Raw genomic sequence first — 12,475 nt, 5'->3', positions numbered from 1 at the left:
CATAAGTATTTATAGCTATTGTCTAGTTTCTTGCTGTCAATTCTATTTTCGGTATTTTTGTTAGTCTTTGTCTATATTTTTCTTTTAGTTCTTCTTTAATATTTATATTATGTATTCCTATTTTATGTCTGTATCCTAGATATTTATAGGCATCTGTTTTTTCCATCGCTTCTATGCAGTCGCTTTGGTTATCCAATATGTAATCTTCTTGTTTAGTGTGTTTTCCCTTGAGTATGCTATTTTTCTTACATTTGTCTGTTCCAAACGCCATATTTATATCATTGCTGAATACTTCTGTTATCTTTAGTAATTGGTTGAGTTGTTGATTTGTTGCTGCCAGTAGTTTTAGATCATCCATGTATAGCAAATGTGTGATTTTGTGTGGGTATGTTCCAGTAATATTGTATCCATAATTTGTATTATATAGCATGTTGGATAGTGGGTTCAGAGCAAGGCAGAACCAGGAAGGACTTAAGGAGTCCCCTTGGTATATTCCACGCTTAATCTGTATTGGGTGTGATGTGATATTATTTGAATTTGTTTGGATATTAAGTGTGGTTTTCTAATTTTTCCATTACTATGTTTAGGAACTGTATCAATTTAGGATCTACTTTGTATATTTCCAATATTTGTAGTAACCATGAGTGGGATACACTATCAAAAGCTTTTCGGTAATCAATGTATGCGTAGTGTAGCGACCTTTGTTTAGTTTTAGCTTGAAATGTTACCTCTGCATCTATTATCAGCTGCTCTTTACATCCTCGTGTTCCTTTGCAACAGCCTTTTTTGTTCTTCATTTATAATTTTGTTCTGTGTTGTATGTGTCATTAATTTCTGTATAATGACTGAAGTTAATATTTTGTACATTGTTGGCAGGCTGGGTTTGCTGTGTCTGCTTGATCTTTAGGTTTCATATAAGTTATTCCATGTGTAAGTGTATCAGGGAATGTGTATGGGTCTGCAATGTAACTGTTAAATAATTTAGTTAGATGTGAATGTGTTGAGGTGAACTTCTTTAGCCAGAAATTTGCTATTTTATCTTTTCCAAGGGCTTTCCAATTGTGAGTAGAATTAATTGCTTTGGTGACTTCATGTTGCAAAATTATCACTTCAGGCATTTGTGGTATCATCTTGTATGTATCTGTTTCTGCTTGTATCCACCGTTACGTTGTACCGGGTTTGACCATATGTTGCTCCAGAAGTGTTCCATGTCTGTTATGTTTGGTGGATTGTCTATTTTAATGTGTGTGTTATCAATTGTCTGGTAAAATTTCTTTTGGTTTGTGTTGAATGCTTGGTTTTGTTTCCTTCTATTTTCACTTTTTTTGTATCTTCTAAGTCGTTTGGCCAATGCTTGTAATTTCTGCTTCTTTTCATCTAATTTCTCTATCACTTCTTGTTGTGAGATTTTAGCTAACCTTTTTCGTCCCCCCCCCCCCCCCCCCCTCCAGACATTTCATTTCTTATAAATTGTGTTAGCTGTCCGATGTCTTTTCTCAGTTTTTCTATTCTGATCTGTAGCCTGTGTTGCCACCCTGGTTTTGTGGGTTTCTTCTGTGTGTTGATTGGTTCTGGTCTCTGCCTAGTGTGTATATTTAGTGTAGTGAGTGCTCCTATATAAACCAGTAGTTGTAACTCTTCCATAGTTGTGTTTTCATTTATTTTGTTGTGTATGATTGTGTTGATAGTTTTTATTGTTGTTTCGACTTGTGGGTTATTTGGCGGTCTATGCAAGAATGGTCTAATGTCTGTGTTTGTGTCTTTGTATTCTACATATGTCAGCTGAAATTTTTCTTCTATATCTAACATGTGTGTCACTTCGTGTTCTATTTGTACTTCTTCTGGTGGCAGTCTTAAGATTTCGTTTTCCTCTGATTGTTTAATTGATGTGTGTTGTTCTTCATTTGTTTGCTCTGGGATGTTTGAGTCCATTACTGTACTTTCTTCTTCTTCCGATTGCACATTATTTTGTTCCAGTATTTGTTGTGCTTGTTGTTTGATGTTTTCTAATTATGACTGGGGTATCCTGTTATTTTTGATTATTACACGGATCTCATCAGCTATCGTCGTTCTGTAAAAAATTTTAATTCTGGGTATCTGATAATAAATGTTGTGTATACTGGTCTTCTGTATCCAGTTGTGTTGGTTCCTAGGTTTGTTGCTTGGTAATAACAGAACATGAGGTGTCGATTAACTTCATCTGACCATCTCATCCTCTGTCTTTGTTTTCCTTCTAGGGTGGTTGCAGGAAGCATATCCTGCAAAACACCTCTATTTGGATTTAAATCATTTTCCAGTTGGCTAGCAGTGTCGTTACCATTGTGGGCGGGCATAGGGTTCAAACGTCGTCCCCGATCATGACGGCGCTTGTCCAAGGCTTCTTTAGTTCTGTCCTGAACCAACTAATCACACTAAAAGGGGGGTTAGCCCTATTAGTGGTTTGTTCTTTTCGTCGCCCTTTGCGACTGGCAGAACATACCGGAGGCCTATTCTTTTCCCGGGCCTCCACCGGAGGCCTATTATTATTATTATTATTATTATTATTATTATTATTATTATTATTATTATTGACGGGGCAGTCAATAGCATGTTCATCAGCGCCCTGATGAAAAGTCAACATGCAAATCTCATGGGTGGGGACTAAGACTGTCACCACATGCAGAGAAGTTTATAATGTATTAAAGTCTGACACCCTTCCCCACTAATTTACAGATGAGGCCTGACAGTTCACAAAATTTCACTACTCTCATAACACTGGTATCAGTATCTGCGAGGATGGTGGGCAGATCTCCAGCAAGACTAAGGACTGCCCTAATATCAGTTCCCAGGACACACGTCGCCAAAATATGCTGAACTGAAAGCGGCGCGCCACAGACTTCACAGAGTGGTTGATCCTCCTGCCGGAGGAGGAAGCCATGTGTGAAAGGCCTATGCCCGATGCACAGTCTGATAAGCCAGAGCCATCAGAATGCCGTATAACTCCGCATCATAATTTGTAAATTGTTCTGGAAGATGCACTTAAAAAACCTTATTAGGGAAAACAGCAGAACAACCGATAGCATTCTCATGCTGGGATCCATCTGTATAAATAACGATAAAACTATGGTACATACTTAAAATAGACAAAAACACAGATGTAAAAACAAAATCTGGAGTACAATTCTTCTTGTACTGTGTCAAGCTCAAAATCACTTTGGGCCTCTGAAGACATCAAGGTGGCAGTGTGTTCCATTCCTAGGTGTGTATTTTCATGCCAGAGAGAGCCAGATCCTTGAGACAGCCTACAGCACGTATACCAAATGGCTTGGTCCCTTGGGGCCGATTCCTGAAGGTAGGTTTGGTTGGTTTGAAAGAGAGGGGAAGGGAGCAAACTACGAGGTCATAGGTCCCTTGTTCATAATAAAACAATGCCACAAGTGTGACAATAAAACAGACGAGACTAATAACACAAACGAAAAGAAAGGAACAAAATAGGACAAGAAAACTACAGAGACTCTAGAAACAGATGAGAGTAAAACAAGAAAGCAGATTCCAGTGGCTCGCCAAACACGAGAATAAAAAAGAGAAGTCAGTCTCACTGCAACACATTAAAACTTCCATCCTAAAAGCAAGGTGGAGGAGACAGAGGGACAAATACCATGTGCTAAAACATACACAGAAGTATAAAACCCAGTCTCATGGACAAAACTGAAAACTAAAGCTGCTGCTGGGGTATTGTAGCCCAACACTGAAGGTAGGGAGCTGGGAAAGTTAAAAAGTCCACTGAAGAGTGGCTAAAAGCGGGCAGTCCAGCAAGAGGTGGACGACTGTCATTTGGGAGTTACAGCGTCACTGAGGTGGGTCCTCGAGACAGAGTAGGTGACCATTTATTAGCCATTTATGGCCAATGCAAAGCCAGCGGAGGACAACTGATTCCCTGAGAGAGGACCGCATGGAAGACTTCCACACATTCATAGTCTCCTTAATGATACACATCTTGCTGAGCATGCTGTTATGCCATTCTCTCTCTCTCAAACCCGGAAAACCCTGCAGTGTATGACAGAACGCAGGTCAGCTTCGGAGATGCCCATCTACAGAAGCTGTTTCCGCACCACCTGTAAGGCCAGCGCGTCGGCAAGTTCATTGCCTGGGATTTCGACGTGTCCAGGGGTCCACACAAACACCACTGAATGACGGGACAGTTCCAGGACGTAGATGGACTCCTGGATGGACACTACCAGAGGATGGCGAGGGTAGCACTAGTCGATAGCTTGTAGGCTGCTCAATGAGTCAGTACACAGCAGAAATGATGCACCAGGGCATGAGCGGATGTGCTCAAGAGTACGAGATATGGCAGCCAGCTCTGCAGTGAAAACACTGCAGCCATCTGACAAAGAATGCTGCTCAATATGTCCTCCATGAAGATACACAAAGCCTATGTGACCATCAGCCATCGAGCTGTTGGTTTACACCACTTCAGAACCCTGGAACACATCAAGAATCGAGAGGAAGTGACAGTGGAGAGCCGCAGGGTTAATGGAGTCCTTAAGGCCATGTGAAGCTGCGGCCAAGGCGTACATCATGGACGCGTACGCGATCAGACTTCAAGTAGAGGTAATAAAGGGAAAGACTCCAGTTAGTAGAGAAGGGACCGCACGTGAATCGCAATCGTTAGCCGCGACCTGGGCCACCGATGCGGAAAATGGACTGCCACTGGTGGGAAAAGGAGACGGTAATTCGGATGCTCAGGAGAGCCACATGTGTGTGCAAAGTAACTGGCAAGCAGTTGTGCACGTTTGATCTGCAATGGAGGGACCCTAGCCTCATCCAGTACACTGGTCACCAGACTTGTCCTAAAAGCTCCCGTTGCTAGTCGAACCCTGCAGTGGTACTGACAAATCATAAACCACACTCCCACAGTCAATCTGGACAAAATCTGGAGTGGGCCCCGGAGACCTCCCTCATAAAATGTGGTAAGGATATGATGTCGCCAGGTCATGTCACATGCTTTTCATAAATAAAAAAAAAAGACAGCAACCAGGTGTTGCCATCTTGGAAAGGCTGTTTGGATGGCAGACTCGTGGGACATAAGATTATCAGTGGTAGAGCAACCCTGGCAGAAGCCGCTCTGACATGGAGCCAGTAGGCCATGTGACTACAGAACCCAACCCAACCGCCAACATGCTATACATTCCAGCAACTTACAAAGAACATTGGTGAGGGTCATGGGCAGATAGCCACCCACATCAAGTGAGGTTTTACCAGGTTTCAGCACTGGAATGATGGTGCTCTCCTGCCATTTTGATGGAAAGACGCCATTGTATCAGATCCAGTTGAAGATGACAAGGAGATGTCACTTGTAGTCAGATGAGAGATGTTTAATCATCTGGCTGTGGATTCGATCATGCGCAGGAGCTGTGTTGGGGCAATGTGCAGGGGCATTGAGGAGCTCCCACTCTGTAAATGGGGCGTTATAGGATTCACTGTGGCATGTAGTGAATGACATGACGTTCCCTTCCGGCCGTTATTTGAGAGTGCCAAAAGCTGGGGGGTAATTCTCCAACGCAGAGGCTCAGGCAAAGTGGTCGGCAATCTTGTTTGCGCTGGTAGATAACATGCCGTTTATGTTAACACCAGGAACACCTGTTGGGGTCTGGTACCTGTAAAGATATTTAATCTTTGCCCAGACTTGGGAAGGTGATGTATGGCACCCAATGGTCGAGACGTATCTCTCCCAACACTCCTGCTTCCGTCATTTGATAAGTTGGCGAATGTGGGCACGGAGCTGATTAAAGGCTATGAGGAGCTCCAGGGAAGGAGAGCTCGCCAATGTTCCTTAATGCTTCAGCGACTTCCGGTGACCACCAAGGGACTGCCTTATGCCTTGGGCACCCTAAAGAGTGAGGGATCGCGTTTTCTGCTACAGAAAGAATTGTGGTCACCTGCTCAACCATCACATTGGTGTTACCATGTGGGGGAGAATCAACAGTGACAGCAGAGGTGAAAACTTTTCAGTCTGCCTTGTTTAAAGCCCATCTGGGTAGACGTCTCTGGGCCTGATGCCGGGGCAGTGACAGGAAGATGGGGAAGTGGTCACTACCACACAGGCAGTCATGTGCTCTCTAGTGGATAGATGGGAGAAGTCCTGGGCTGCAAATTGATAAATCAATGTCCGAGTAACTATCATGAGCCACACTGAAATGTGTGCTGGCCCCAGCATTTAAGAGGCAGAAGTGCAACTGAGACACTAAAGTTTCGACATCTCTGCCTCTGCCAGTAAGCACAGTGCCACACCACAATGGGTTATGGGAGTTAAAATCTCCCAAAAGTAGGAAAGGTTTAGAGAGTTGATCAATAAGTGCAGTTAATACATTCTGGGGTACTGCACCATCTGGAGGAAGATATTCATTGCAGAGAGGAAGATATTCATTGCAGACAGTTATTTCCCATGTTGTCCTTATTCTGACAGCCACAGCTTCAAGAGGGGATCAAAGGTGCACAGGTTCACTACAGACCGAGTTTAGGACATAAACGCAAACTCCACCTGACACTTCCGGGACTGAGGGTGACATTGAAGCCCTACGACCAGCTGCTTTTGGGATCTTCAACCACTGACGGGTGTCATTTTTTCCTACTAGCAGAAACCTAGAGACCCAAGGGACCCCTTCCTAGTAAGATAAGCCGAGGAAGACTTACGCTTCTCCAGTTTAGAAGTGGGGACGGACGTCCCCGATGGTTGGGCGGTGGGGAGTGTTGTTCCCGAAGTAGGTGGTGCAGTAGCAATGGGGAGGGAAATGCCACCCCACCATCAATGGGGCAGGTGTAGTCTTCCGACTCCGAGAGGTGACTCGGGTTGGCAGAGCTGATGGTGCCAGAACTGTTGTAGCAGGCGTAAGACGATGTCATACGCACAGGATGCAGGCGTTAAAATTTTCTCTTAGCCTCAGTGTAGGTCAGTCAGTCCAGGGTCTTGTACTCCATGATTTTCCTTTCTTTCTGGAGAATCCTGCAGTATGGTGAGCAAGGCGAAAGGTGCTCTCCACAGTTGACACAGATGGGAGGCGGGGCACATGGAGTATTGAGATGTGATGGGTGTCCGCAATCTTGACATGTGACACTGGAAGTACAGCAGGAAGACATATGGCCAAACTTCCAGCACTTAAAGCACCGCATCGGGGGAGGGGTATAGGTTTTTACATCACAGCAGTAGACCATCACCTTGACCTTCTCGGGCAATTATCACCTTCGAAGGCCGAGATGAGGGCACCAGTGGCAACCTGATTATCCCTCGGACCACGGTGGACACGCCAGACGAAATGTACACCTCGCCCCTCTAAATTGGCGTGCAGCTCATCGCCAGACTGCAAAAGGAGGTCCCTGTGAATATGATACCCTGGACCATATTTAAGCTCTTATGGGGCGTGATGGTTACAGAAACATCCCTCAGCTTGTCACACGCGAGTAACGCCCGTGACTGGACAGAGGATTCCGTTTTGATCAAGACTGACCCAGATCTTATTTTGGACAAGCCCTCCACTTCCCCAAACTTGTCCTCCAAATGCTCAACAAAAAGCTGAGGCTTTGTTGTCATGAAAGATTCCCAGCAGCTCTCGAACATACAAGGTACTGGGGTGAATATGATCTGCTACCATCCTTAGCCTGACATTCCTCTCCTGGTTTTGCAAGGGAGGGGAATGATTTGTGGTCATACTTCTGTGCATTGAATTTAGCACGTGAATGCTTAGAGACTGCTGATGTTTCACCACCAGCAAGGGATGATGGATTACGTATGCTTCATCGTGTGTCATCCGCCCTGATGCCACCCATTCCGACCAGAGACCCTCCCCACAAGCTCCACCCAGCCGCAGCAAAGGCCACCTGGCAGGATGGCCACTGCCGGGAGTCCCGATGTCCCAGGGGGATGGGCATCTACCCCTTGGCATATGTGGGGAGTTAACAGTGCAGGCATCAGCAGAGCAATCCCTGTGTGGTCAGGGGACTACAACCAAGAGGGTACATGGCGGCCCCACCACAACACACTGGCTACCATGCTGGATATCAGGTGCAAAGAAGTCCAGGGTCATTGTCGATGCGTACAGTGACACTGCATAGTGCTTGGTGGAAAACACACCCAGGAAGGTGCCCTTACCCAAGAGATGGAGAATGGGCGGGACTGCATTGCAACAATGAGAAAGTGGGCTAAAAATCTCAATGCACGATGGACACAATGCGCCATGTAAGACGTCCTTCCCCAATTGACTCACTCTTCTGGAAAATTTTGAAGAACAGAGGTCAAACCCTACAGAGGACTATCACATAAAGGCCGAAACGTGTGCGTGTGGACTCCTTTTACTCTGCTCTTACAACAGGAAGGAATGCCTCGGGCCTATCCTAACCCCCGAACCTGCAGGGGGGCCGATTCCTGAACGGTTGTTCAAAGTTGGGTTGGATCACTGAACTAAATGCCAATGACTGAGGTGACACTGAGATTTTCAGCACCTGTCAAGCCAAAAGGATACGTCGCCGAATCCATGGTGGTGGTTCAGCAGCCTCTGCACACAGACTCTGAACTGGGCTGGTCTGAAAGGCTCCAGTCGATATCCGAATGCCTTCATGGTGGACAGCATATAACATCTGGAGGTAGGAAGGACGGGCTGCCATAGTCTAAGCGTGATTGAACAAATGTCCTATTAAAACTGAAGGAGGCAAGACCTGTCTGCTCCCCATGTTTTTCCGCCAAGGCATTTCAAAATATTCAACAACCGGAAGCCCTCTGTTCGTAGGTCTTTTAGGTGTGGGAGCCAAGTTAATTTTGAGTCAAATAATAAACCTAAAAAAGTGCACAGTGTCTCGAAAACAGTAAAATATGGTCCCCCATTGTAAGCACTGGTTGGTTAAAACTCCAACAAGCATGGTTAAAATTGACACACAGTCTCCTCAGGAGAGAACCGAAAACCAGTTGTCTGAGCCCATATTTACAGCCTCCTAATGGTCAGCTGTAGCTGCCTCATCATTGTCTTAAGATCCGGGGAAGATTAGAAGATTGCAAAGGCATCCACAAACAAAGAGCATTTGATAGGGCTCCTGACTGTGGAGGAAACGCCATTGATAGTGGCAAACAATGTGACACTGAGGACACTGCCCTGGGGCACACCACTCTCCTGAACATAGCAATCAGACATGGAATGCCAATGCGGTAATGAAAACACCAGTCCTTGAGAAAGGATTGGATCAAAAGTGGCAGGCATCCAAGTAGGTCCCATTCATGAAGTTGGCGAAGGATGTTGTACCTCTAAGTAGTGTCATATGCTTTTTCAAGGTAAAAAAAAAAAAAAAAAAAAAAAAAAAACACACACACACACACACACACACACACACACACACACACACACACACACACACACACACAAACCAAACAGTTTCGGTGTATAAAGGACTCTTGTATTGCCGTCTCCAGTAGAATTAATTTGTCAAGGGTGGAATTGCCTTAAACTGCACTGGGAATGGCTAAGGTAACCTCGGGATTCAAGCAGCCAGACGAGGCAGCAGTTGACCATACGTTCAAGAGTCTTACCCATACAACTGGTAAGGGGGACACTCCGATAACCGTTAGGGGCACTACAGTTCATACCTGGTTTCCAGAATGGAATTAATATTGCTTCCTTCCAAATCGTGGGGTACTGTCCATCAAACGAGATATGATTGAAACAAGAGAGCTGCCCTTTCACTTCGATGACGAAGCAGGGCATAATGGATCTCATCAGGTCCTGGAGCAGTGTCTCTGGCTGCAGAAAAAGCGGATTCCCGTGCCCATATGGTTGTTGTTGTTGTTGTTGTTGTTGGGATGTTTAAGGGGGACTAAACAGCTAAGGTCATCAGTCCCCCATTCCAAAAAACCGGTGAAACAAAATTTACGGAACAGGTAAAACCCCAAGGGGGGAGGAGACGCCCCTCCCCCCAGTCACTGAAAGAACACCAATGTGTCAGCGAACACTAGAGACAAGAAGAGTACAGACGAACACTGGACAGAAAGAAACGGAATAAAATAAGAGGGTCGGAGACTGGTTGACTGACCATGGGAACAAAAATTGGGAAAGAGTCAACCATCCGAATACACACATTAAAATCTGCAACCAATGAGACACTCGAGGACAAGATACACAGAAAGGGAAAGGGACAGGTCCCCCCTAAATGGAACCATAAAAAGGACTACCACGGATAAAATTTAAAACGTCGTCAGCCATGGAGGCATCGTCGCATAAAACCAAAGGCAACGTGCCCGGGAGATTAAAAGTCTGCCGGAGGATGCGCAGGCGGGGACACTCCAACAAAATGTGGGCGACCGTCAACCGGGACCCACATTGACACGGGGGGATCCTCCTGACGCAAAAGATGTCCGTGCGTCAGGTAGGTATGGCCGATGCGGAGCCGACACAGGATGACAGAGTCCTTGCGAGAAGCCCGCAGGGAGGACTGCCACACCTCAGTCGTCTCCTTAACAGCCCGCAGTTTATTCGGAGAAGTCAGGTTACGCCACTCGTCACGCCACATCTGAAGCACCTTACGGCGCAACGCCAGCTGCAAATAACGAGCCGGGAGGCCGATCGCCAAAGTGGGGGCGTCGACCGCCCCTTTGGCCAGCCTGTCGACACGTTCATTCCCCGGGATGCCAACATGACCTGGCGTCCAAACATAGACCACCGAACGACCAGAGCGGGTAATGGCAAAAACAGACTCCTGAATAAAGGATACCAGAGGAGAAGAGGTATAGCAGCGGTCGATAGCCTGGAGGCTGCTCAGGGAGTCACTGCAGATGACGATGGACGTACCTGAGCAGGAACGCATATGCTCAAGAGCGTGCAATATGGCCACCAGCTCTGCAGTAAAAATACTGCAGCCAGCCGGCAAGGAGCGCTGTTCAACATGGGCAGCGTGAGCAAAAGCGTAGGCAGGACGACCATCCACCAGGGAGCCATCAGTGTAGACAGGCTCACAGCCTGAAAATGAGGCGACGAGCGCAAGAAAACGGTGACGGAGGGCCACATGCGGAACCGAGTCCTTGGGTTCCCGTGCCAAGTCCAGGCGGACGGACGGGTCATACACCAGGGAGGCGTGGCTGCACAGGCCCGGAAGGGTGGCACAAGAGGGAACGACCCCAGTTCCGACAGCAGGGACTGGACACGGACAGCAATGGAAAGCCCAGACCTAGGTCGCCGGTCGGGCAGAGGGAGGACCCTGGCAGGGAAAAGCAGGCGATGATTGGGATGGCCCGGTGAGCAATGCACGTGGACAGCATAGTCGGCGAGCAGTCGGTGGCGGCGAATCCGCAGCGGGGGAACCCCAGCCTCCACCAGCAGACTATCCACGGGGCTCGTACGGAAAGCACCAGTTGCAAGCCGAACCCCACAGTGGTGTATGGGGTCCAACAACGTCAACACTGAGGGCGATGCAGACCCATAGGCCAGGCTCCCATAATCAAGCCTGGACTGCACAAGGGCTCTGTACAATCGCAACAGCGTGCTGCGATCTGCACCCCAAGACGCATGGCTCAGGCAGCGGAGGGCGTTGAGGTGCTGCCAGCACTTTTGCTTCAGCTGAGTAATATGAGGAACCCATGTGAGCCGGGCATCAAAGACGAGTCCTAAGAAGCGGCTAGTGTCCACCACTTCAAGTAGGTGACCGTCGAGGTAAAGTTCCGGATGAGGGTGGACCGTCTGACGCCTGCAGAAGTGCATAACTCGAGTCTTGGCCGCAGAGAACTGAAATCCATGAGTCAGAGCCCATGATGCCGCCTTGCGAACGGCTGCTTGCAGCCTGCGTTCGGCGACTCCCGTAGTCGTTGAGCTAAATGAGATGCAGAAGTCGTCGGCATACAAAGAAGGAGACACCGACGACCCCACGGCTGCAGCCAGACCATTAATGGCCACTAGAAATAAGGAAACGCTCAACACCGAGCCCTGCGGGAGCCCATTTTCCTGTATATAAAATGAACTAGAGGCGGCACCGACTTGCACCCGGAAAGAGCGGCGCAATAAAAAGTTTTGAAGAAAAGCTGGGAGCTGACCACGAAGACCCCACTCGCGCAACGTAGCAAGGATGTGATGCCTCCATGTTGTGTCATATGCCTTCCGCAGATCAAAAAATACAGCAACGAGATGCTGACGACGGGAAAAGGCCGTACGGATAGCAGATTCCAGCCGCACCAAATTGTCCGCAGCAGACCGGCCCTGACGGAAGCCACCCTGGGATGGAGCGAGGAGACCGCGTGACTCAAGGACCCAACACAAACGCCGCCCCACCATATGTTCGAGCAATTTGCACAAAACGTTGGTTAGTGTAATGGGACGATAGCCGTCCACCGCCAGAGGGTCCGCACCGGGCTTCAAGATGGGAACGATAACACCCTCTCGCCATTGCGACGGGAACACGCCCTCGCTCCAAATGCGGTTAAAGATGGTGAGGATGTGTCTCTGGCAGTCCCTGGAGAGATGCTTCA

At 47.4% G+C, this 12,475-nt stretch overlaps 1 protein-coding gene across 1 annotated transcript in view; it reads right to left on the bottom strand.

Annotated features, from left to right (window-relative positions):
* The window catches only part of LOC126298871 (F-box/LRR-repeat protein 5-like), a 103,819-nt gene that overhangs the window by 70,036 nt on the left and 21,308 nt on the right, over nucleotides 1-12,475 (bottom strand). The window lies entirely within an intron of this gene.

The sequence above is a fragment of the Schistocerca gregaria genome, chromosome X, assembly GCF_023897955.1.
Source record: "Schistocerca gregaria isolate iqSchGreg1 chromosome X, iqSchGreg1.2, whole genome shotgun sequence".
In the NCBI taxonomy this organism is placed as follows: domain Eukaryota; kingdom Metazoa; phylum Arthropoda; class Insecta; order Orthoptera; family Acrididae; genus Schistocerca; species Schistocerca gregaria.
The sequence above is the reverse complement of the archived record's forward strand: the minus strand, read 5'-3'. Positions and strand labels throughout refer to the sequence as shown.